We start from the raw sequence: 27,769 nt of genomic DNA, 5'->3' as shown, positions 1-27,769 counted from the left end.
CTACCACTAATAATAAAGTGGCTAGAAGACATTCTCCTAATTTACTGGGACTGAGTCTGAGTCACTCTCTCACCCTGATGAAAAGTAGACTTTTCCTACCAACCTTTGAAGGTTTTTTTTGGTGTCTGTGGCCTGAGAGGGTGGAGACAGCCACTGTTGTCCCTCATTCAGTTGCCCTCTGCCTGATATTGGTTTGCTACTAAACTATATTCTTCTCTTGCACTAGTGCAACAGACATGACGTGCGAACCTAAGTTGTTGAGGGTTGGAAAATTTTTCCCTTCATATTTTCATGGATTCTGTCACCCTGGAATTTATTGAAAGTCACCTTATAAAGGTATTTTGGGGGGGGTTTGGGGGAGAGCTCATGTGAGTCCCCTACCTTTACTCTGCTATCTTGGCTCTGCCTCCTAATTCTTTTTTATCTTTTAAAGCCCTTTATAAATTGACTTTGACCTATCTTTCTGACTCATAGCTCATTTTCTCCACTGTTATTTTTTTGTGATCTAGTCAGATAGACCTTCTTTTTGATATTTATAAATTATAATCAGTCTTCATGCCTTTATATCAACCTTTTCCTCTTTATCCTCAATTCCATCCCCAGAACACATTTACAATGTGCCCCTTTCTTACTTCTATCCTTAATTTCTTTCAAGATTCAGATGAGCATCATCTTTTTCAGAAAAATTTTTATACCTCTTTCCTATCTATTCCTTTCATTCCTAAATACCTCATAATCTCATATTTATTGTATAATTATATATGTACTTGTCTCCTCCATTAGGATGTAAGGTCTTTGAGAATAGGTACTATTTCATTTTTTAGCTTGGTGATTTATACATAGTATTATAAAAATATTTCTTAGTTGATTTAACATGCTTATTTCATATTCTGAAAAGAAGTGAGTTCACTTTTGCTTTTTTTCTACTTAAAGAAAATAAACTATAATTCAATCTTTCATCAAAGCTTTTCAACTCAGATACCTCATTGTAGTGTGGCAGTGGTCATTATTTCCCAAAGGTTATGCCAATGGGCATGGCAAGATCTGATGATGAATTCAATACCATAAATTTAGAGTGAAAAAGCAATCTTAGATGTATCTACTCTAACCTCATTTAGCAAATGAGTAAAATGAGTAAACTGAGATTTAGAGAAGCAATAAGTTACTTGAGGTCATAAAGTAATTAAACAGCAGTACTAAGAAAATTAAATCAGATTCTCTGCCTTCATATCCAGGATTCTTTCTACTGGTCCCGACTGCCTTCCATATCACATTTAAAAGATTGTGAATGTTGGGGCAGCTAGGTGGCGAAGAGGACGAAGCACCGACCTTGGAGTCAGCAAGACCTGAGTTCAAATTTGTTCTCAAACACTTGATAATTACTTTGCTGTGTGACCTTGGGCAAGTCACTTAACCCCATAGCTTTGCCAAAAGAAAAGCAAAGTAAAACAAAAAAGATTATGAATCTGGGTTTAGCATCACAGATTGTATATCTGTGTCACTGGGACCAGCCTAACTTAATTTACAGACAGTCATAACCAGATTAAGGGAGGGTTAATAAATCTTAAAATCATAACAACTTTCCAGAGATAATATATTAACTCATAGAAGGTCTGGATTGGCATTAGTATACTCAGATCAATGAAATCATGGATCCTTGAAAAATTAACATATCAAAGTATGCACTTAATACCAGATGGATGAGTTCTGACTAGGACTGTAATTGAAAGTCATAAGCAGCATGTTAAAAATTATATTCTTTTTCTAGTGGAAAACCCAGGGTTTTAAAAATTCATCTACATATGAGATTGAAAACATTTTGCAAGGCCTCAATGAATTTGAATGGCTAGCCACATTGGGGTAGCAAATGAAGGAAAAATATGAAAGCCAGAATTTCCTTTTGGTTCTTACTGCCAGTTTTGTTATTCTACTATTATCTTCTACTTCCATCAAGTACTTAGTAAGCTTTGTATGAATCTTCTGGATTTTTCACTCTTGGGAATTTTGAGGCATCATCCAAAGACATTAAAAGCAAGTTTTGATTGATCTGTGCTTTATTTTATAATGAAAGGAAGTTTCTGTTACACAGTTATAAAGAATTACAATAATATTAAGAAGCTGTGTAATATACATGAAGCTGCAGTACATGTGGAAGCTTTGGATGCTAATTAAGATAAATTGGGAAAAGAACCAAAGGGAAAAAATTGAATTCTATATGTGCGTGTGAATTTGAGGCAGCAGGAAATTTGCTATGAGGAGCATAAAGAAGTACATAATGAATTCATCTAGAAGATATTATGTCCCAATTGGAAAGACTTGTGGTATTATAACATACATTTCTGAAATATAAATTTGAATGTCTTCCAAGAGAAAAATGCAAAAATTTGAACTGCATTACTAGGGTAAGGGGGAAATAAAGTGGAATTGGAGAAACACTTCCTTTGGCTTAAACTATTACTCCACAGAAGAGAATGTGTATTAATCAACTCTGAATTATTCTCAAGTACTCTAGAGCCTTTTAAGACTGCCACAGGACTTTGATCTACATCTAGCCTCAACCTCCAGCCACACTTCCATATGGCTCTTCATTCTGAATTAGAAAAAATCAATGAATAATAAGACTGAATAAGAGTTCGTTGTTATTTTTGCAATTATAGGATCACAGGAGAGTTGGAAAATACCTTTTAAGTAAAATCTCATTACTATATAAAGGTAAACTGAAGTCTAGAGAGGTTTAAAGATTTGCTTGAGGTTACATGAATAAGGAGGAGAATCTCTAGGAGAATTTCTCAAACAGAGTCCAGGTCTAGAAATTATTTCGTCTGTCTAGAAATTATTTAGTCTGTCTAGAAATTATTTAGTCAACACATATTTATTCCTTATTTTTTTCCTTTATAATTGCAAAGGATTGAAAAAACATTAAAAGCAAAAGAAAACATCCAGTCCCTGCTCTATTTTAAAGGTACATATAATAAAAAAGAACATGCAAATAATCTAGGTATATACTGGAAACATTGAGTATATTGAAATTGATTTTAAAGGGAAAGGGAAAGATGGTTGTCAGGCAGTAAAGACTTCTTATAGGAAAAAAAAAACTTTGAAATGAATGTGAAAAGAAGTCAGAGAAAACTAAAGTCTAATTTTAGGAGACAGAGCATTCCAGACATGGAAGACAGCCAATGGGAAGACATGGAGAAAGGAAATAGTGTCTCAAATTTAATGAACAGACCACCAGATAGTTGAATTATATAGAGGGAAGGAGAAATACAGCCATTATTCCTTTGCACCATCAACCCAAGTCTCAGTCCACCCAAAGGTTGTAGAAAGTCTTAGTTTTCGTGTACAGGATATATTGTGAATGTCACTCACTTCACTGCTCAACATCTTGAGATGATCAAAGACTAAGAGTCAGAAGAGATCTTGAAAGTCATCTAGTCCACCTTACTTGATAAATGGAGCAATTAAGACTTAAACAGGTGGCAGAACCAGGATTTGAAGTCATGTCTTTTACAAATCCAGAACTCTTTCCTGTGTGCTGAGTTTGGTTGAAGTATGTGGTTTTAGTTTGAAAACTCATTCCTCTCTGTTACATCCTTTCCTCAGTAATTTATTGACTCATTTTTCTGGCTCATACAACTTTCCCCTATCTCTTGGATACCAACTGTCCAAGTTTCCTAGGACAGGCTCCCTTACATTGACACTGTGCTATCTTCCTAGGAGCAAAGGGAATGCAACTACTAATTAAGTTTATTCTCCTATTCTATATTTGGCAAACTCATTCCTCTTATTCTGCTTCCCCCTTGATTCTGCATGTCTACAGAGATGAAAACATTTTTCTCTTGCTATCTCTTTCCTTTTCCTCATTTCTCTAAAACTGTTATGTCTTTCAACATAATTTCACTGGAAAACAATTTGGCAGAAATTAAGATTAAACCATACTCTAAAATAAGAGGCAACAGTGACATAATGGATGGAGTGATGGATTAGAAGTGATGAAGAATAAGATCTGAATCATGCTTCAGAAATTTAATAGCTGTTTGTCCCTAAACAAGTTAAATATCTTCTTTGTGCTGAAAGTTTTCTTGCTTATAGAAATGAAAATAATACCTACAATAAAAGATTTCTGTGAGAACAAATGAAATAATATATATTTAAAGCATTTTGCATTCCTTAAAATACTATAGAAAAATTAACTTTTTATATTTTACTGTTTGTCATAATAAACTCAGAAAACATAAGTAACTTGAACATTAAAGGTAATACCAAAAATATTAGAAAATTAAATTACTTTCACAGTTTTGTTTAGGAGAAGAATTATTAAACCAAAGAAGGTATAGAAGAAGATAAAAAATAAAATAAATGATTTTAATTAAATGAAATTGAAATTTTTTTGCATAACTAAAGTTAATACAGCTTGAAGAAAGAAAATAGTTTATTAGATGAGAAGAATCTTTGGATAAATATTTTTTTTGAGAGTTTGATATCCAAAATATATAGAGAACTAGAACAAATATATGACAATAAAATTCATTCCCCCCATGGAAGTCATAATAAATATGAATAATTTTCAAAAGAAAAACTAACAATAATGCATAAGATCTTACTAAACCAGTAATAATAAAAGAAATGTAACATATAAAAACAAAAATTTTCTCCCACATCCAGAAAACTGGCAAGAATGAATAAAAGTTAACATACTCCTTGTTAGAAAAGATATGGGAATACAGATAGATATTCTAATAATTGGTGGAATTGTGCATGGTACAATCATCCTGGAAAACAAATTGGATTTTTTTTAAGTTGCTAAAACTTTCTTCTCTAGTTCATATGAAACCATGTGTATTTATTTAACAACTCAACATTTAATGACTGCAGACCTGAAATTTTTTATTTTTTTCATTGTAGGTCACATCAACTGTTTATGTCACTAAATTTCTTTAGAAAGAGACTAGTCCTATTAGTTCACTGGTGTAATGGCTTCCCAAATACATGGAAAGTGGAAACTATTTTTACCAATGAAAGCAGGGACCTTTTCTGCAACCTAGATTCTAAAAGTTTTAGTAGAGATTGTTGTTGTTCAATCATTTTTTCAGTTGTGTCTGTGTCTCTATGACCTCATTTGGGGTTTTCTTGGTAAAGAAGATAGAATGGTTTGCCCTTTCTTTCTCCAGCTCTTTTGTCAGTAAGAAAACAAGACTTGTTTAATGTCATATAGGAAGTGTTTGAGGGAAGATTTGAACTCATGAGATGATTCTTCTGTGTTCTAGATCCACCACTCTATGAGTGATTAGATAATTTGCTAATGTTACACAACCAGAATGTATCAGAGGTGAAACATTAACCCCTATCTTCCTGATTTCAGGGTTAACTCTCAATTCAGTGTTCCATGATAGCTTGCAAGTTAACTGCAAGATTTACATAACTTTTAATTTTAAATCACTTTATTTAAAGTAAAACTAGTGAGAAAAAGAGTATTTTAATGTCATAGAGGAAGAATCTTTAGACATATAATAACAAGTATTTTAAGATTTTCAAATACTTTACAAATATTATATAATTTTATTGTCACAATTGCACTGCGAGGTAGTGAGGTAGATCAGCATTTTTCAGATTTTAAAGTAAATGAGGTAGAAAGAGGTTGAGAGACTTTCCCTACCTTTTATTTTAAGCTCAGTACTTTTTCACTTCAACTTAACATCCATTTTGTTGTTTTTTTTTTTTGCTAAAGACTAATGAGCCAATGCTCAAAACTTCATTCTGGAGAGTTTTTTTTTTAATTTTATATGAAAAAACTTAATCTGACATCACCAGGCTTACCTGCAGGCAGGACTGATGTGCTTCTGATACTGATTCTTTTTACTCTCTAGTGTGGTGGTAGCAGTGGTGGTGGTAGTGGTGGTAGTGTGGGTATGGTGCATTTTTTTTTAATTTTTTGCAAGTCAGTGGGGTTAAGTGGCTTGCCCAAGGCCACACAGCTAGGTAATTATTAATTGTCTGAGCCGGATTTGAACTCAGGTAGTCCTGACTCCAGGGCCCATGCTCTATCCACTGTGCCACCTAGCCACCTCAGTGTGGTGCATTTCTTAACCCAAATTGGTAATGAAAAGAATTCTTGGAAAGTGAAAAGTGTGGATGAAATTCTTGGGGTAAAGAAGGAAAGGAAGGAATAAGAAGAGAAGACAGAGGTAAAACATTAAAATTCTGATGGTTGGTATTCCAATTGAGATTCCTTTGAAGTGGGATTTGAATTGGATTTCTTTGAAGAGAACATAATGTGGAAGTAACAATCAGGAATTTACCTTACAGGAATGAAGATTCTATGGAAGATTAAGGTGAAGAAGAGAACTTTTTGGTCATGAGACCAACCTAGCAAATGTCACATGAGGGAAAAATCTAGTTACAGGAAAGAGGAGAAAAGGAAAGAGAAACATTAGCATCACATTGTTCAGGAAAGGGAAAGAAAATGCCAGAGTGAAAGAGAAGAATAGGGAACATAAGCTTCAGAAAAAAAGGAGGAGCTGGACAAAGCTCAGAGAAAATGGGAAAAATAGAAAAGGAGAGAGAAGGCTTGGAAATATTCCAGGAGGGGAGAGAGAATATCTTGAACAACTGAAGAAAAAAAAGAGTGTAAGATGAGGGAGCAGCAGAAGGAAAGGGAACAGAAGGAATGAGAGAGATGGGCAAGGGAAAGATTCAAAGAGTTTGTGGCTAGATGAGAAGTTTCTGCGCAGGATCAATGCATCACAGAAGAGTGCAAATTAATCTCTGGAATCAAAGCCCATGACACCAGCCTTTAGAAGAATTTGAGAAAGGATATCAAAGAAGAGAAAATGGAAGAGAGGGATGTCTATTTTAATTTACAAGATATCAGCTACAGGAAGATTAGCTGAGTTGCATTCTCATTAGCAGAGTCAGAATCTTCCTCTGGGGAGGAAGAAGAGACCAGCAGTGAGAAATCAGAAGAGGAAGAATCAGGAAAGATTTCTTAGGAAGTTTATGAGCAATTGGTTGAAGAAATGAGTAAAGAGGAAGAGAAAGAAAATAAAAATCATTTGAGTTGTTGCAGTATCAAGGTTTGACCAAGATTGGGGAGGGAGTGAAGAAGCTAAAGAAGTGGTAGAGGAATCATTGTAAGATAATCTAATGCCACAGAGAAAGGAGATTACTTTCCATCACTCCAGTCTTATCTCCCATTGGGTTGAAGCAGAAGAACCCCAGATACCTCCTACCTTACCAGGTTATCTTAATATAGGAAAAATTCCTCTATCTAAACAGGATCAAAGAAGGTGCATACATGTGGAATACAGAACAAATGACAAAAAAACTAATGAATTGGTGACTCTGAAATAGTTGAAAAGGAAAAAGAGAAAGGTTTCCCAGTTAACTCCCTTCTCTGTTTCCCTTGTGGCTAGCCAAGAGTGAACAGAAGAAACGTTAAGCATGGCACCAGTCCTCCCTCCAAAAGTAGGACTTGATTACAGTCAGTTGGGGGGATGATGACTTCCATCTCACCACCACCAATCAAGTAACATCTGCAGCAGGGCTGGACTTTAGCCTCAAGTTTTAAATTCCATGGCAAGTAACAGAATAAAGCCAAATCCTGACTGAGCTGTAGCCCAGCCTTAGCTATAAGCCTGTATGGACATAGAATTGTAGAGGGATTGGAGGACATGTTTCTCCCATGCCTGCCCACCCACCATGGAAACACAACTGAGAAAGGCCAAGAGGATGGAAATGTCCGGAGGAACTGAGGGCTTCATTGTGGGAACTTGTATCTTTCCTTCTTTGTTTTATTTTTTATTTACTTTCTTCTTCTTCTCCTTCTCCTTCTCCTCCTTCTTCTTCTTCTTCTTCTTCTTCACTTTTTCTCTTACTTGGTATTCTAAATTTGTAGAATCCAAAATCTTGAAGCACCCCTTCTTGCCAAGGGGAAGTGATCATGTTGATGGTTCAGACTCTGTGGAGGCTGTGGAGGGGTATGAAGCATCTTCATTGCAACTGGATTCTTCTCTGGGATTTGAAGACTTCCAACATGCTCTTCCAGTCACACAGGCAGTTTAAGAGTTGGTGACCCCCCACCATCCTGGTAAGACTTCCAGGCATGACTCTGTCCAATAGAGGGACAGATTTAGCCATTCTGGAAACTGATAAAAACATTGTTATGGATACTTGTCATGGAGGTCTGCTTTTTACCATGTCACCAAAAACAAATAGCTTATTCCTCTTTATCACTAATCCAGTCACAGTGTAGTGTTAGGTGTCTAGGCCACCTTGGAGCTGTTTTCTTGATGCCTTTGATTTGAAACTAAAACTAGGAGATATTAATTGCATAAAAAAGAATATGTATTATCTGTTGGCTCCCTCAACCTCCCAATCCTTTCATTATTTCCCCTTTCCTCTCTCCTTGGAGTTATACTTTCTGTGGTATGGTCCCTATCTGGTGCCCCAGCAAGAATACTCCTCATGTCTTATACGCTTCCAAGCTTCAGATTTCTAAGTGAACAACTAGACCCATTCCCTGGGAACAGGGCAAGGGAATTTGGTCTGATTCAGATTTGGCTCAACACTGGATTCATACAAACTTAACCACAATGAACTTTTTGTAAATTGAGATTTCCATAAATTTTTAAAATATTCAAAATAAAGTTTAAATTATGGTAATATCTTGGAGTTGTATTCCACATTATGGTAGATGCTTGGGTTGTATCACTTTTCTGTGACACCTAGCTGCTTAAAGAATTAAAGTGTCTTGCCTGAGGTCACAAATTTATGAGTCTAGGTCAGGGTTCAAATATAAATTCTTTGATTCTAAATCTAGCATTCTCTCGATTAGATCATGCTGTCAGTTTTAAAAATAAAACTGTTATGCTCTTCTTTGATTCTAATGAAGAAAATTGAAATTAATATTTGTTAAAGTATCTAGTATTTTCAGTGTATTATTCAATGGAGATATTAAAACATTTAGCTAAAAAAAGAGCCATCTGCTCTTATGGGATTTTTAGTGAAATGAAGGAACAAGAAAATACAGATAACTATAATAAGTTTACAATCTGGATATATATGTTCTTAACATAGTGGTGCCTTGACTGAAGATATATTGAATTTGGAATCTGTGAGTCTTGTTTACATAATTGAAAAACTGTTTAGTGATTTATCTTCTGAAATGAAGACTTAAACATGTTGGAACTAAAATAGCCCTTATAAATCATCTCATACCATACCCTAGAATCCAAGAATCAGGAGGGATCTCTGAGGTTAACTTGTATAACAGCCCTGAGAAAGAACCAAAGCCTCTGTTTTATGATTTCTAGTGATGAGAAGCTCATTCTTCCTCTGTGACCCCTCCCTCCCCCAGACATGACTGCTCATTCCATTTATAATTACCAAATTACAACTGTAATGGGGGGTGGGGGGGGCTTTTTCCTTCTTTTGAACTGTACTAATGCATAAAAATTCTATTCAATGAAAACTGACTTGTCCTTCAGAGAAAAGATAGCAAAGTCAGTTCTTCTACAAAATAAACCTTTAGATAAAGGATGTTCCAAAAATCTGAAAAACTATTAAAGTTTTAAACTGAACTAAAACTATTGGGAGACACTGTATTTGTATCTTCCTGAGACACTTGTCTTTTCCCAAGTCTTTTGTAATCCAAAAATTTCCCAGTTCCTTCAACTATTTCTCTTTTCTAATTTTTTTATTTATTTAAGGCAAAGGGGGTTAAGTGACTTGCCCAAGGTCACACAGCTAGGCAATTGTCTAATAAGTATCTAATTCTGCATTTAAACTCAGGTCCTCCTGACTCCAGAGCCATGCTCTATCCTCTACTTCACCTAGCTTTTCCACCTTCAACTACTTCAAAATATATAATTGGAAAAATAAAAAAAATTCAATAAAAATTATGTTTTGAACCCTACCATAAGCTACCTTCACCTGTACAAATAAAGCATTCCATGTTCCAAGTCTTACCCTTTTTATAGATAGGATCATAGGTACAAGGACATCCCAGGAGAAAAGAATAGGGGAAGGTACATTTGTACAGATTACTCCCATCTGTGCATGGGATATTACATTTAAATTTTTCACTAAATTGAAAAGAATTCCACTTTCTCAAGCAAGTTAGAGGTTCTGTCACAGATTTGGCTGGCAGGATCCCAGAGTCATCATCTAGGTAACCAAGAGTCACTCTGGGAAGACCTTTTTAAATATTTCCCCTTAGAATCAATATTAATCAGTGATACTTGACCTATTTTTTTAAGACCTCAATAGTTGTATATTACTTATGAGAGTGATACAGGGCATTCTAAAGAATCCCAGACATTAAGCCTTAGACTTGGTTCACTTAAAAATAGATGGTCCAGGACCTCATGGAACAAAGATTCAATGTTGATTTATCAATTGCTCCTTGCACCTTCAGTATGAGTAGAATTTAGAGCTGGAAGATAGGGCGGGGAGAAGGCAGCCAAAATGTAATATTCTCAAATCTCCTGGGCTTGAGAGCATTGCTGGCATCATCTTTAGACCTTGTTAGTGAGGTTTATAAAGAGTAAACACTACAGAAAGAGAGACACACATCCCAACCTAAAGATTAAAAACAGCTTCTGATGGTGGTGGTAATGTTGCTATCAATATCTATTAGTACCTAATATATGTCAGGCATTGAATTAAGGATTAGATGAGGATACAAAAACAGACAAAATCAATCTCTAATAGGTACTCCATAAATATCTGCTGATTGATTACCTTCAAAAATTATATATTGATTGGGGGAATGTTATGAAACTATCTCTATATCTAAATATATATATATATATATATATCTTTTTATTTAATGTAATGAAGATAATCTGAAACCTGCATTAGGAAATTTGGGCCCAAGGGATAATGGCTATGAGTGTGAGTGTGTCAGTGTGTGTGTGTGTGTGTGTGTGTGTGTGTGTGTGTGTGTGTGTGTGTGTGTGTGTGTGTGTGTGTGTGTCTGAGAGAGAGAGAGACAGAGACATAGAGACATAGAGACAGACAGACAGAGAGAGAGAGAGAGAGAGAGAGAGAGAGAGAGAGAAATGTGTGCATTAGCAGCTTCAATTTTTTTTTAATGGAAACATTCACTTTGTGGCTAGATGACACATAGAACAATGATCTCATTAGTATGAACTAAGATATATAGACATGGATGATAACCTATCCATGCCTATTATCTATGCCTAAACTATTAATGTGAAATTTTGTACAACTACATTTCTAAATAGGAATAATTTATATGTCTTCTTGCTGGTTTTGTTTTCTTTGTTTTTATTGATGTTATTCAAGCCTCAATATCACTTAGACTGTTTAGTCATTGTCCATAACATCTCCTGCTTGAGTATCCACTTTCCTTTTCCAATCACATATCAGTGATGATATGTCATTTCTCAAGCATAGGCCATTTCTGATAATATGTGGCAGCCTGCTTATATCTAGCATAAATTTTTTGGTAGCTCTTTAGGTCACTTGCAATTTTATTTTTCTCATATCATGATATTACATGACTGACAACCATAGGGAATTACAAGAATAATATTACTATTAAAAAGATTGACTCAACATCATGAATAGTTGTCATTATAAGTGGCACATTATTTTCCAAATATCTATTACATTTTTCATTTCAACTTTGGGCCCAGCTCATTGTCTGTCTGCAGTACTTGCTTAAGATGAAAAATAAAATCAAGAGATATAAATGTATATGCATACCTATATGTGCATCAAATTATAGAATTACTCAGAAGTGGAATTACTGTTACAGAAGACAGTGCCTGCCAGCCCCATCACCTCACTAGCCACCCTATTAGAACTTTCCAAGAATATTCTAGATCACCCCTTGTCATAGATATCATCGGAGAGATTATTGTGCAGACTGGGATTGGATTCCATGGTCCCTGATTCTAATTCTAGAAGTCTGTGATAAACCTTCTAGTTACAGATGTGTGTAGAAACATATCAGAATATCTACAACTGTGTTTTTGTGTATATGTTTATGTTGATAGATATATTATTGATATGTGTATGTATATATATGTGGATGTATGGATATGTATATGTGTTTATATGTATTTATGTATATTTATCAATCTATCTTATAGAATCATAATTGGAGCTATCCAAAAATAAAATGGGCAGCCCTGGGAAATTATTTTAAAATAATATAATGTGGGGAGGGAGAGAATTTGGAATTCAAATTTAAAAAAATGAACTTTGAAAATTGTTATTACATATAATTGGGGAAAATACTAAATTGAAATTAAACATAATATGATGCAGACTATTTTGAAAAATCTATACTATAGAAAATTTTTTAGAAGTCATTAAGCTGAAATTCCTTTCTAATACGGGGATTTTGTCTTTCCGTCTTTATCAGGCAATAACCCAGTTTTTGCTTGAAAACAGTAATTAGGAACTCACTACCACATCAGGATGACTTAGTGTTTTTTTTTTCCTTGACAGGGAGAATGTTGGAAAGTTCCTCATATTTAGTTGAAAACTATTTCTTTGTTAATTTATGATAATTCTCCCTGTGGAGATGCATAGAATTTGTCTCATCTTTTTTACATGACAACCCTCCAAATATTTGAAAATGTCTGTGTCTGAATAGGAAGAATTGCATTTTTGCAAGTTAATTTCATTACTAACTATAAATAGAGAATGTTACTGAGCTCTTCACAGATGAATTATTTTGATAAGACAGTTTTTCTAGTTTTTGGAGAAGTATAATCACATTGTTTCCTAGAGATGAAAAGGCATCTTCCAACCATGACTGTCCAGAGAATGTTACTCAACTATTTCTTTGAGTAAACAGACTGATTCAGACAGTATCACCAGTGGCTCTGATTATAATTGCAATTTTTGCAAACTAATCTATTAAATGAAAATTAGTACTTGCAGAAATTTTCTACCATTGCCAAGAATAGTGTACCATTAGGCCTAGAAGAAAATTGGAGCACATTGGTAGACTTCTGTTCTCAATATTGAATAACAACACATGTGGCTATTCACATTCAGAATAAGGTTACTTAAGAAAAAAATATTTGCTAAGTTCAGAGGAAAAGTTAGCAGAGCTAAATATTTTCACTGTACTTTTAGAATAATGTTATTTAGTAGCAAATACTTGGTAGAATTATTTTGAGCATTTAATGGTTTTTGCTTTGAGGATTATGATATATGCTCTTATTCTACATTTTTGAGTTTTTCTCTTCCAATTAAATTTCCAGTATGTTTCTCTTACTTAAAAAAATAACCCTTCCCTTGATTCTACTATTTCTTTGACCTTCTTTCCTATCCTTATATTTCCAGCTGCTAAACATTCTCAACAGAGTAATATAAACTCTGTGTGAACTCTCTCACCTTGCATTCACTTCCCAACCTCTAACAATCTGAGTTCCATCTTCATGGCATTAAGAAAACTCCTCTATGCAAGTGATCTCCTATTTGCCAAATCCAATTGTCTTTTGTTAGATTTTATTTTCTCTTACTCTTTTTACAATATTTTACAAAAAAAAATCAACAAACAAGACTCTGCATAAATCTCTTACATTTATTGGATTTGTGATATTTTTGAAATGTTGAAGGAGATGCAATTGTAAGGAGAAGACTTAAGCAATTTTGATTACATCTCCCTTTAGAAAATTTTACATGCCTACTTCCTAGATTCTAGTATTTGTCCCATGGGCACCTCATTGAGGGGGAGCAATTAATCTCATGAATAACGAGTAATTATTGTATCAGCTTTGTGGATCAAAAGCCACACACAAGCATGTGCGTGCACACACACACACATACACACACACATTTTTTGTGGATAGGACTATAAAAAATGTAGCTAGTGAGTATTTGATGAATCTCACTCTACTCACTTTCCCCACTCTACTCTCACTTTCTTAGCAGTGTATCTCTTTCCTTTATTTTCTTTTTGAAAATATGCTTTATTTACTTTTGTCTTTTGATGTTGTTTAGTGGTTTTCCATTGTATCCCATTTTAGATCATTACTGGATATCTACTTAGTAAAATTCTGGTTCTTTTTTTGTGTTCTTTCATTTATAACATGTTAATGCACTATTCTTTTGGTCCTACTTATTTGGTTTTGTCTGTTTATAAGCCTCTTTCAATCTTTCTCTGAATTTCTAATATTCATAACACAATAAATAATATTTATTATTAATTAGGAAAAACTCTTAGAGATCATCAAATTGAAATTCCTTTTCAAGGGAGGATTTCTCCTATATTTTCTCTCCCAGTAAGTCATCCACTCTATCATTCAATAAAATACCAAAGAAATCACTGATATGCCATAGAATGTTAAGCCATTTTTCAATTGATGAGTACTCACTTTTTCATTTCTTTGATAGCAGAGAGTGTTGCTACCCATATATTTGTGTATATAGCATGAAAGTGTGTCTGTCTTTGACTTCCTTGGGAAATCTATTCAATGATGGCATTGCTGGATCACAGGTTCTAAATTCTATATAGGGGCTTGGAAGAGATATCAAATTTTGTAGTCACTATATTTAATTAACAAAATTTTACTTGAAGTCAGAAAGGAACAAACATCTGTTCCTAAATAGACTTTGGGATGTCCAGAACCTGGTAGGGGTAGTGGAAAAAGAAAATAATTTAAGAAAGAGAAAATCACTAGCCTAATATAAATTACTAGACCAGGGATACAGGAAAAACTGTTTCCTATCAGATAGAGGGACTCCTGGGGGCTTTTCTCTTTGGGTGACATACCATTCATGGTTTCCCTAATACTTCTTTCTTCAGGCCTGCTCTTATCACATTCTGTTCTGATGAAATTTTATTATTCTTGTGTTATTATTACATGAAATGGATAATGTACCATTTTCCCCTCTTTTTTCTCCTTTCCATCCTCTCCCTATGGGATTGTTAGCCTTTTAAGAGCAATTCCCCCCATTAGTATAGGGTATCATTCTGTGTACATAGTAGACATTTAGCCTATGGAAATTCAATAAAGTAATTTCTGCCATTTAGGCTTTCTTTAATTATTGCAGCAGCAACTTCTTACCCAGGGATGCTGTGAAATTTGATGTCCTCTAAAATCCCTGTTTATTTTTATGCTGTTGAGTTTTAGAACCTGCATGCAACATTCTAGATGAGATGAAAATTAGAAAAAAAAATTATAAAATTTGTAGCATTGTATAAAAAGATGTTTTCAGATATTGTCACTCAAATTTTATACTTAATCCAATATAGTCAGTATGAGAAACATCTTCTCCTCTCAGGCTTTAGGGCATCAGTGCAATAATAATCTTGATCATTTGGGGGTGATTTTTGTTTTTGGCAGGAATATGGTTAGGCCTTTGGTTTTATCAATTTAGTCATTTCCTGGTGGAAAAACTCCCTTTACACTGTGTATAGGCAATTGTTCTGCAGCTTAGAGTGTTACAGTATTACCTGTGCCACTGAGAGGTGAAGTTATTTGCCCTGGATCACTTGACCCAGTTCATATGAGAAACAGAACTTGTTAGATCCTTCTAGCTCCCTGGCTTTCTCTCTCTCTCTCCTTCAAACCTTAACCTTTGTTGGTGAAACTCTCCAAATTTAGCCTTTTAGCACAGTGGTGTTGTATCGTTAGTGATATAAAAATGGTCTCTTCTCTTCACCCTCAATTGATATTCAGGAAACTGACTATAATCATGACTTTTTCAAACTTGCTAAGACAAGTTAATCTTTCATTATACCCTCAGAGCTTTGGAAAACTTAGGTTCATATGCTTATTTATGATGTTGTACCAAAGAAGATTTTGGTGAAAGGTGACTATTCATTAATTTACCTTTGTCAGATGTGACCTTTCATTTTTTACATGTTGATAACAATCTGTATTTTGTCATCCTATGAATATGTTATCCCTTTCCATTTTATGCCATTTCCATATTTAATAACTTGCCATCTATGTCTTCTTCAAAAATACTAGGAAGTTATCTGAACCTCATAGACAATTAGAAACTTCCTTCTCCAAATCTGGGATGCTGTCAAGGTGACCTACACATATAAAGTATAATATGTTATATTAATGTTTGACAGTGTGGAATTGAGTGGATTAACACTGAATTATGTCGTCTTGGCTGACATACAGAGATGTTCAGTTTTTGAATGAGTCTGTTAAAACTCTTTATTTTTTTATTTGCAAAAAGGAGTGTTTAATAAGGATCATATTCCTGGTAGTGATGTTCAAATTTATATATTAATAAAGTATTTTGAAACTTCTTGAAATGTTCCAGAAGGATGTTGAATGGTAAAAGCCTTTGAGTAGTTTGAAATACTTGGAAGAACTTGAGGTGAGAGAGAAAACCATATGAATCATCAAAATATTAATTTTGTAGAGTAATCTCTGCTATAAGTTTACACCAAAGGCCTATAAAAAAGAAAAGTATTATAACATTGGGAAACAGCAGCAAGTTAAAAAATATCCAACACCATGAAGCCTATTTCACAGTAATTCAAAAGCATGACTAGAAAGGTCCTGGAAAGCAATAGCTGTAGTACTTAGTCTAGGCAATGATCAAAGAAAAAAATTCTCTCTTGAGAATTCTGCTGACTCTTGATAAAACACCCAAATAATTCTGGAAAATGTTCTTTTTTTTTTTTTATTTGGTAACTTAACACCTTTGGGGTCAACCACATGTATCTGTGCATTTGCATCTAAATGAGACCATGAACCCAGATGCAAGGTAATCCTATTATATCTCTGTTTGCCTTAGCTAAGAGAAAGATTCTCCCTCTTTCTCTTGACCGAGTTGACCCTACTGAGCCTATGGTTAGCCATACCCAGACTTGATTCTGGAAAGGGTCTAGGAGAAACCCATCTCAGCTGGGCAATTCAATTATCCTGACTGACAATGTCACTGTTCCTGATTGTCAGACATCCTGACCACTTGGGCTTGCTTATCGCCCTAGATTTCAGGTACCTGACTGCTCTTGCAACGTTAATTAGCCTACTTTCCTAGATAATTCCATTATTTGTTTTTCATCATCCCATTTAGGGTTTTATTGGTAAAGATACTGGAGTAGAAAGTCATTTCTTTCTCCAGTTCATTTTACAGATGGGGAAACTGAGGTAAACATGGTTAAATGATTTGTAGTAAATGGTAAAAAGAAATAATTGTTGATTGTTAATTGATGTCAAAGCTCAGATTTGGACTCAGTTCCTCTGGATTCAATCTCAGTTTCCTTCCATTGGGTCAGACACCCTTCCTCTGCATTAGCACCACAGTGAGCTCACAGAACTGAGACTGAGCTACTCTAACATCTTGTTACCTGCTCCTAGATCTGGATCTCTTTCCTATCCCCTGAGGCATAGCCACAAATTGCTTGAGTTCTTCAGCATCAGTGAGGATCTCAAAGAAATACTGTTGTCTTGATTGCAGTCAGGGAATATATGAGTAGATTCCTCCACAGTAGCATGGGTGCCTTTCTCCAAATTACACATCAACCCTGCCTCATCTCAACCTTCACTTCCGTAGTAAGTCTGGGACATTACACCATAAGAACTTTTCCATGTGGTTAATTAGAGATCATGAAAGAGTGGTACAGGGGCTTGTGCTCTCATCAGCAAACTGGTAATGTGGCATTTTCATACATGTGAACATATCTGAGATTGCAGCAGTTGTGTCAATTAATTTATCAAAAAGTTGTTTAACCTTTTTGGAGTGTTTTGCATACTAAGTAGTTTGACTTTGAAATGAGTGCCAAGAAGCAGGGCTATGACCTACTCTTGTTGAAGCCTCAAGATAAGAGGGAATCAAATTGAGCCCTCTGTGACAGACCATGCTCTGGTTTGCGGCAAGAACCTTTGGTAGGAAGCCACAGTGACAGTTCTGCGATGTGCATTCCCTTAGAGTCCCACAAATAATTCCTGAGTCATAGGAGCAAAAGATCATTTTGACTTTCAGGGCAGAGGTAAGGCAAGGAAGAGCTTATATTTATTTTTCAGGGATCCTATTTCTCTAATAACTTCCACTTTTATAAATGGGAAAGAATGGGTGTGCTGAGCTCTAACTTATAAACATACTACCTTAGAGTTAAAAGGAGTTTTAGAGATTATCACATTCCTCCTAAGAATGAAGAACCTGAGTGTTATTACACAATTATTCTCTGGTAGAACCAGGATAAAATTCATATTTCCCTGGACTATTGTGAATTCCATTGCTGCCTCTACGGTTTATTATATATTACATAAGGTCTTGCCTTAACTCAATCAAAATATCTCATGATAACCTAGCATAATCTCTCCTCTTGAGTCATGTAAGGTTTCAGAAACATGAAGTTCTATGTTGCACTGCTCCTTCATTCAAAAGAGCAAGAATCAAGATTGGTATGTCCTTAGAAAATGATTTTTTCTAATTGTTTTGTTCTAGGATGAATTTTGGACATGTATGAGGGAGAATTTGGTTCATTATTGCTTTTGAAATAATTGAACTTTTGCTCTGAAATACAGTTGGGTCATTTAAAACTGATAAAGGATCCTTTAACTAGGGAAAAGTATAGGCTATAAATTTCTTCCTCTATATAAAATTTCTTCAGGTAAAAGTTAAAATCTAGTAGCAAAAGAAGAAAATAGTGTACTATGAGGCGTCATAGCCTGAGAGTCAGGAGAGCCAAATTGTGCTACTAACTCTAAATAATTCTATTTGAATTTAACTCAGTCTCCAAAAATACATTAAATAAGTAGACACATATTTATTAAACTTTTACTATATTCTAAGTATTATGCAAAGCATTGGGCATACAAATGCAAGCAAAAAGAAAGACAATATGTGTAATCAAGGAGCTTATATTCTAATAGGGGAAGATAACACAAAAAGGGAAATTAAAAAAATTGATTGAAGACACCTGAAGTAGAGGTCATGGTGTTGAATTTCACAAAGAAACAACTGAAAAGGAAGTTAGGAGGAAGTTTGATGGACCTGGGCCCCCTCAGTCAAATGGATGTGTTAAGAGGAATCAATTAACATAATAGAATATTCCAGGGTGGGAAAGTTGCAAGCACTGATCTGGGTTCCATTTTGAGTGTGCAGATTAGGCATGACATTGAAGTCCAAAAAGTCAGAAGCACAGTGATGAGACAATATCTCTAGGACTCTGTAAAATGAAAGAGTTGCAATAGATAGTCTCTGAAGTCCTATATGACCTTACCATTTCAGAAGTATAAATTAGACTCTCTTTACTCTTCATGCAGGGTTATAAAATTGAATGTTTATTTTAATTTCCTATTCTTTGATTATACATTAACTTCATTTCCCAACATGCCACCTCCATATTTGACCCTGTAAGCTATCTCTGTTTAACAAAGAAAATTAAAAAAAAAAAACAATTCCTCAAAATGAACCTACATATCAACTTAATTGAACAGGAATTTATGCAATGTCACCTCTAACTCACCTCTATGCAAAATAAATAAAAGAGTAAGTACATTCTTATATATACTTAATTTATAAACCACCTTAGTTATTATAATTATATAATATTTGCATCTATTTTCTTAATTATTAATGCAATATATGGTATAAAATTTATATATATGTAGCATTTGCTAGTACTGCTGCTTATTTGGATTATTAAATTTATCTTTTCATTCTTTTCTATAGTCTTCATATTCAGTTTTTAGTCTTATAGTACAGTAGAATTCCATTATTCTTATACACAAGGTCTTTAGCATTTCTCCAGGCAACTGACATCTAAAATTGCTTCCAATTGTTTTTTTCTGCTATAAAAAGTTCTGTTATAAATATTTGTCATATGTGTGACCTTCCTTCACACTTCTTGTGTAAGATATCACCTATTTAAGTAGCTGAAAATAATGATAAAGATGGAATAGTAATCTTTTCAGGTTGCTCTATTATGTACCTCTACTAAAACCCTACTGAATAGATTTAAGCATGAGGTTTCCAATGTCAGGCCAACAGAAACTTATCCCTAGGTTCTAACTGTCATCAGAGACTTCCAATTCAGGACTTTAGATGAGCTATGATTAATCTTTCATTTGAAGATCAGTCTAGATAAATTCAGCGTATCAACATGAATTTGAAAGAAAAATATTGCATTTTGTTTTAACATGGAAACTCATAATGATCATATACTTAAGATAGAAAAAATGGCAGTGACAGAACGTTAAACAAAGATATAGAGAGGATCCCATATCAATAACTTCTTAACCTCTGCACTGAAGTAGGAAGTAAGCACATGAAAATTTTGATGTATGGGACACAGCCATATATAAGCAAGTCTTATGTAATGGCACAAGAGGCAGACAGTTCTCTAGGGTGATTTGAAAAGCAAAGAAAATATTTCTCATTCACCTCCAAAATTATGTCAAAAGAGATCTTAGAGGTAATCTAGTCCAACCTGTTACCAAATAGTAATCCTTTTATTATAACCCTGACAAGTTATCATGTTCCTCTTCTTTCTATTCCTTCTGTTTAAATATTTTCAAAAATGGGCAACTTCTAATGTCACTAGAAAGCCAATTTGTTTTTTAAATAGACATATTTAAAAATTCTTTTATATAAAAGTTAAAAAGTCCTTCTATGTACCCTCATCACAGTACCTGAAAATCCATCATGAGAGATTTTTGCTTCTGGCAAAATGTTTGTGCCCCAAACAGTCCTTTGTTAAAATTCAGCTTTCCTCTGACCAGGGAAACAATTGGTTATTATCAGTCATTGACACCTTAGCAAGGATGGGTTTATCAGGTCTTTCTCATGACTGTTCACATAAAAGGTGTCTGGAGAATGATACTGAAAGAGATGGGGGTGCCAAATAGGCACTGATTGACGGAAGATCCTGGAAGGGTAGAGTAGAGGGGAAGCCAAAGTCAATCTTTGCATATGTAATCTGTGTAGGGCTGGCATGGATTGTAGCAATAAATATGTCATTTTCTAAAATGATAGTTCAGAGTGATCCAGAGGCAAGTACAATAAGCTTGGTCTCTGGTGACCTGGGTTCTACCTCTAGCTAGCTTACTAATTGTGCAAACATTATGCTTATTAGAGAGGAACTTTTCTTTGTAAAATGTGGAGAATGGATTATGTTACCTCTAAAGTTTCTTCAGACTCCAAAATTCTGTTATTTTCCTCTATATCTGGACAAATCTGATCAAGAATGATTGACTCCTTCCTTGAACCTTTGCTCAATGTCTAAAGTTATTTGAGACTGTTATCAAATAAGAAAGTCAAATCATTTTTTAAAAATAGTTTATTCAGCATTAGCTTTGAAAGAAAGAGATTCCCATAAGATCTTCCAAACCAATAAGTCTTCTGTATTTGTTATGTAATGGGGTATTATGATCATGTTAAACATAGATTATGAATCCCTTGACAGATGACTACAGAACATGTAAATTGATGTGTCTGCAATACCTCCCACATCTGTCCAACTCTCTCTTTTTGTGCAGTACCCTGGCTCACACACATTACTTACTCCTGCCTGCACTCCTTTGATAGCCTCTTAGTTGTTCTTATTGTATCTTGTCTTTCACATCACTGCCAGACCACCTCAATGACCTTTCAAAAACCTTTAGCTGCTTCTGGTATTTATGCTTAAAATGCATATTCCTTGTCTTGCCTTTTAGGTTGTTTATTATTTACTTTTCTATTTTTATTATTAATCCATTGGTCATCTAGCATTTATTGTGTCTCCTATGAGTCTGATATTCAATTACTTAATGAAGAACATTCCTTGAAAGATAGTAGGGAACCATTTTAGATTTGTAGCTAATGGTGACATTACAGTAACTTTGCATAAGAAAGATTAGGCTGAAATCTCTATGATGCCTTTCACAATCCCTTTAAAACTAGCTCCATCCCTCTGTTACTTTCCTGTTTATCTTGTATATAGCTTGTTTATACATATTTGTTTACTTCTTATCTTATTAGATTGTGAGCTCATTAAAGATGGGTAATGTCTTTTGCTTCTTTTTATAACCCCAAATCTTAGCTCAGTGCCTGATATATAATAGACACTTAAACAATATTTATTTATTGATTGAAAATGAATGTGGGAAAACTGATCTAATCTTGACTGGTCTCTTGTCCAACCAGTCAGTGCTGACACCTATGGAAGGTTACTAGAAGTTGGAATAAAGATGAAGGGGTAGATATGAGACTTCTTTGAAAGGTAAATTTACCAGGACTTGGAAAATGGAAATGAAAAATAAGAGTGGGGGGGGCAAGAATCAATGAAAGCAAGAATCCTAAATGAGAACTCACATCACTTTTTTCTGCATTTGATTATGTCTTTTAAAAATATTTATATTTACAATCATACAGAAAACTCCTGAAGGGAAAATGTACCTATTCTGAAAAGTAAAATCTCAGAGAATTTTCTGGGACCCACAAGTTTTGGGTCCCAAAATTGGGTCTTGTATGTGTCAAATGCTCAACTTAATGTAGTTCCTGAATCAGACTTTAGCAGTTTATGCATTTTGCTCCCCTGCTTCTGAATACCAGTGATAGAGATAATGAAATCAGAAGGAAGAGTAAGTTTTCAGGAAAAACAAGAAACTTCGTCTTGGATATTTTGATTTTGAAATACTTGTAAAACATTCAGGTGAAGTTATGCTGTAGATAGGGGAATGCCACCTTAAGTGTAAATAAGAAGATAGTGAAGGCAAAGCACAAGTTTATTTTGTCAAGGGAATGGGAGAGATGAAAGGGTAAAATATGCTGTATTTAGAAAGTGGAATTTCCATCAGAATACAAATGTTTTGTTTTCTGGGAATGTAGCCCGGACTTCTTCTGTATCATCCAGTCACATTTATTAAAGTTCAGAACTCAGAGGATACTAAAAATGTTGAATAACCTTGACTTGTTCATTTTCAAGGAGAAACACCATTTGGGAAACATGCTAAAATGGTGGCATAGTAAAATTACTTTGGAAGGACCCTTGTTGGCATAATTCACTTCTCCCTTCCATTACTGAAAAACGTCTTGTTTTAAAATAGAGGATATAAGAACCAATGTGCTAGAGGAGAAAAATAAAAACACTGCAAAGATAAATGATCAAACCTAAACTGAAATAGAGTACATACGATGAAGTAAAAAGCAGCGGAAAACTGATTCTCATCAAGTCTCTGATTGCATTATAATAGATTCTGACATAGTTTAGAAATTAGATTTTTGACAAATTCTTATGATTTCTGTTAGATTCTATAACTATCTTCAAACTCAATTCTACTTTACCGATACATGTAAACTTTTATGCATGGCTATATTCTTTTATATGTATACACACATATGTAAATATAAAAGTGTGTGTGTGTATATACAAATATAGGTGACTAGGTGGTGCCATGCTGCCTAGACCCGGAGTCGAGAAGACTCTCTAAGTGGGTTCACTTCTGGCCTCTCAACTTATTAGCACCGTGACTCTGAACAAGTCACCTAACCCTATTTATCTTAGTTTCCTCATCTGTAACAATTCACTGAAAAAGAAAATGGCAAAGCACTCTAGGATCTTTGCCAGGAGAACATCAAATGGGTTCATAAAGTGTCATGCATGACTGAAAATGACTGAAAAACAATAATATACATACATATCTGTGTTCATATATGTATCTGACATCTATATCTACATTTATACACAGATACATACACATAAAAACAACATTAAGGTTATAGAGTTTGAACATTATTCAAGTGGTTGAAGGGAGTCATTGAAAAATTTGGTGTCAGTAGGTGACTTGATCAGCCCTTTGCAAAAGGAAGATGATGAGAAAGAACATGGGTGTAGAGAATAGCAATCTGAAACATATGCAAAATGTTTTATACATATATATATGAAAGCACACACACGTGCACATGCACACATATGCATGCATGCACACATGCATACATACATTCCAGTTTTATTTGCTGGAATTCAAATTCTGCATTGAACTAGGCAGATAATTTGTTGGATATTGCCATGAATCAGGTACAGTGCTAAGCACTAAGAATTCCAATCTAATTAAGCAACAACTCTTGATCTTATGTAGCTATAATAATCAGAAAAGACAATGTGCGGTCCAAACTCTTTTTGCTCTAAAATTCTATCATTTTATAAGGATGTATACAATAAGTGGAAGTTTGTATTCTCTCTCTCTCTCTCTCTCTACTCATATTTGCATAATATGTGTTTATATGAATTTATATAACTATACATTCTATACTGGATATGGTGTAGTGGATAAATAATATCAAGAAGAATTATTTTTGAGTCCTGTCTCTGACACATATTTGCTGTATAACAATGGCAAGTCATTTAACCTCTTGGTGCTTACATAGCTCTCTGAAACCAAATTGCAGTAACGATTCCAACTTGTATTGGTAGAATGTCCTCACCTAGATCAATGAGTGTACAGGCCTAGTCTCTGTTCCTGGAGGAGTACTGATATGCAATTGTAGTACAATCATTTCAGAAAGGTGAAGAGACATGAGTATTCATAACAGAATTCATATTTAGCCTTTACAGGTAATTGGTAACTTTGGAGAGAGTCTTCATTTATCTTCTGTCATTTGTATGAGATAAAACACATTAAATTATATAGTCCTTGGACTCAAGAAGCTTACAATCAACAACACAATGCAGAAACTTCTTTTTCATTGCATTCAGTACACTGTGGTAGACATGAAAAATCTAGATAAAACACAGTCCAATCAACAGGAAGCTGGCATTATTATTTAGGTGACAGGAAAATTCATGAAAAGATAATCAGCAATATAAAGTAGTAAAGTTTAATACCATTGATTGGTTCATATAACTAAAAGATTTGGGAATTCATAGAGATAATTAAGGACTTCTCACAAATTTTAGTTAGAAAGGTAAAAATAGCATCTAACTCACTCAGCAAAGGAAGAATCCAGAAACAAAAATCAAGTGGCAAGGACTTTATCAATTAACAGAGAATATAATGTCTAAAAACAGTAGAGTGACCAAACTGAGGGCATTCAGTGACATTGCCATTGGCACCATTGAGATGTGTCCTTAGCTCCAAGTAACAGCACCAAATATTGACAGGAGTCCAGAGAAGTTGGCAGTCTTTTGTAAACAAAGACATTACACTGATGTTTTCAGGTTTTAATGAGGACACCTTGGCTGGGTTCTTTGGACTTAACAGAAAGCAAATCAATGAACAAGGCAGAGGTTGATATCAGGACTTACTAGTTTCCTAAGCTGTTTAGATGTCCATCACAATTTGGAATGCATACATAAAAACTATGCTATCCCTCAATTTTCGTGTCCCTTTCTTTTTAATCCTGCTTTTTCCTTTTTTTCTGACCCTTTAATCCCTTTCTCTATCTTCTTTAAAGTCTCTAAGTTCCAAAATACAAAAATATCTTTCAATTCAATTCAATTCAATTCAGTGGTGTCATGGATTGAGAGCTTGCCTTACAGGCAGGAAGACCCGGGGTCTTATGCACTGAATGTATAATATTATGCAAATCATGAAACCTCTCTTTCTAATTATTATGTATTGTATGATAACATAATGTAGTTATATTATAAATTCCAGAAGCTGACAGACAGTATTAGTAGAGGAAATTTCTTTACTGGGAATTCCTTTACTGAAGAAATCACAGGACAAGATTATTAAGAGCAAACCAATGTCTCTACTTTGTGCATGGAAGGTATAAATAATTATGGAGTCACCAGATGGACCAGTGGGTAGAATATTATACCTAGAGGTAGATCTGAGCTCAAATCTTGTTTCAGTTACTTAGTGACCCATGGGACCCTCGACAAGTCATTTCATCTCTCAATCCCAGTTTCTTTATCTATAAAATGGAAATAATGAGGGCACCTTTAGCGGCTCTTTTGTGAGGGGCAAATATGTGTAAAATGTTTTGAAAAACCTTTAAACTCTAGATAAATGATAGGTATTATTATTGCTGTTGTTATTGCTTTATGATCATGTTGTCATTGTTGCTGATGAAAGCAAGAAATAAAAAAAAATCATTTCTTTAGGAGTGTATATTCTACTTCAGCAGTTAATACAAACATAAGTTAAGATTTCTAGTTAGAGGGTGGCACAGAAGCTGAACCTTGAAAGAAGCTAATCGTTATAAGAGGTGAGGGAAAAGAGCATTCCAAAATTGTGAAAGCACCTGGTTAGGAGATGGAAGGCAGATTGAGGGAACAGCATGTAGGTTAGTGCAGGTAGACTATACCTTCCTGTTTCAATTGAGGTCAGTGAGGAGAAGTGGTGGGAAGCTAGTTGGTGCAGTGGATGGAGCATGTCCTTGGAGTCAAGAGGACAGGAATTCCAATCCAGCCTCAGATACTTGACACTAGCTGTGTGGCCTTGGGCAAGTCACTTAACCCTGACTGCCTCACATCTAGTGATATCTCCAGTTGCCCTGATTCATATTTGACCATTGGAGCCAGATGGCTGTGGAGGGAAATGAATCAGCACAGCACTGCCTCACCCAAATCCAATTCATGTTCTTGTTCTGACATCACCTCCATGATGTCATAGTTTTCTTTGAGAATGAAGGACAAACATCAACAGCCTAAGTAAGTGGTAATGTAGGTCTGAAGAAGGGTGAAGAGAAAAAAAGATAGAATCATGAGATGAGATGCAAGAAATGAAAGATAAAGGAAACTACTCATGGGTAATTCTTTTGAGAAATAATTCATTTGGACCCTTACTCCATTCTAAACTGTGTTAATCAGTACAGTTTGATTCCATGAAGGGGTCATGATTATTAGTAATTATTAATGGTATATGCATCTCATAATATGCATTTAATCAGTCAACTAACAATATTACAAGAATAAACTTATGATGATACATATTTTTCATAAGTCATGAGGGGATAATTAGATAAGATCCTTAAAGTAGACCCAATAGTAGACCTCAAACTTCAATCTGCTTTATTTACCAGTTCTAAAGGTCATTTGCACAACTACAAGAATGCTGGAAAAGAGATCTCCATCCTGTTTTGCTTACATTCCACATCCAAGCTTAGTAAGGATAGCATGATATAGAAGGTCCCCTAGTTTGTTTTTGTACTTCTGGATCATCCTCTCAAGTCCAACGTGAGCAGGTGATCATCTTGTGAACATTGATCATTTATACTGATACATCATCTCTGACTCTCTGGATGGTCAAAATCAAGATCTAACAATTAATAAGATTTTGTATTTTACTTTGCTTTTCCTAAGTGTCTGGATAAATATAAGGTCCAGGGGACATCTTGCATCATGAGAAATATCTGAAGTCCACTTCAGGACAGGCATCACTTGGTGCTCTGTCTCAGTGGGTTTTTTTGTTTGCTTTTCAAATTACACAATTTGGACCCCACACTTTAGAATCATTCATCTGAATGATTGAAAGGATGATAGTGCTTAGAGAAGAAATGAGAGATTTTGGAGGAAGTATGAATTTATGACTCTCTCCCAAAATAATCGCTCATTTTTGGGTCCCTGAACAATGTACTTAAAAGCCTTCTTAACTCATAGCAAAATGAAAATGTTTTCAGTGGTGACAGCCCACTCCTTTCATATTTATGCTTATATTATTCACAGTCAGACATGTACTTCTGATTATAGTATGTAGTGTTTAAAATTAGAAATAACTTGAACATTTCAGGGCAACTGGATAGTTAGTGCCATAGTCAATGTATGAAGGTGATATAAATCCCACTTGTGCCTCAACTATTACTTTTTCCTCATCCTCTGACAAAAAAACAAAACAAAATCATGCCTTCCTGCTCATATAAGCCTTCAGAGTGCATCCCTTAT

At 34.6% G+C, this 27,769-nt stretch overlaps 1 protein-coding gene and 1 pseudogene across 3 annotated transcripts in view; both read left to right on the top strand.

Moving 5' to 3' along the window:
* GRM5 (glutamate metabotropic receptor 5) overlaps positions 1 to 27,769 on the top strand; it is a 739,207-nt gene that overhangs the window by 65,811 nt on the left and 645,627 nt on the right. The window lies entirely within an intron of this gene.
* Positions 237 to 6,797, top strand: LOC141510240 (cyclin-dependent kinase 11B-like; annotated as a pseudogene).

The sequence above is a fragment of the Macrotis lagotis genome, chromosome 1 (assembly GCF_037893015.1).
Source record: "Macrotis lagotis isolate mMagLag1 chromosome 1, bilby.v1.9.chrom.fasta, whole genome shotgun sequence".
NCBI classification, from domain to species: domain Eukaryota; kingdom Metazoa; phylum Chordata; class Mammalia; order Peramelemorphia; family Peramelidae; genus Macrotis; species Macrotis lagotis.
The sequence above is the reverse complement of the archived record's forward strand: the minus strand, read 5'-3'. Positions and strand labels throughout refer to the sequence as shown.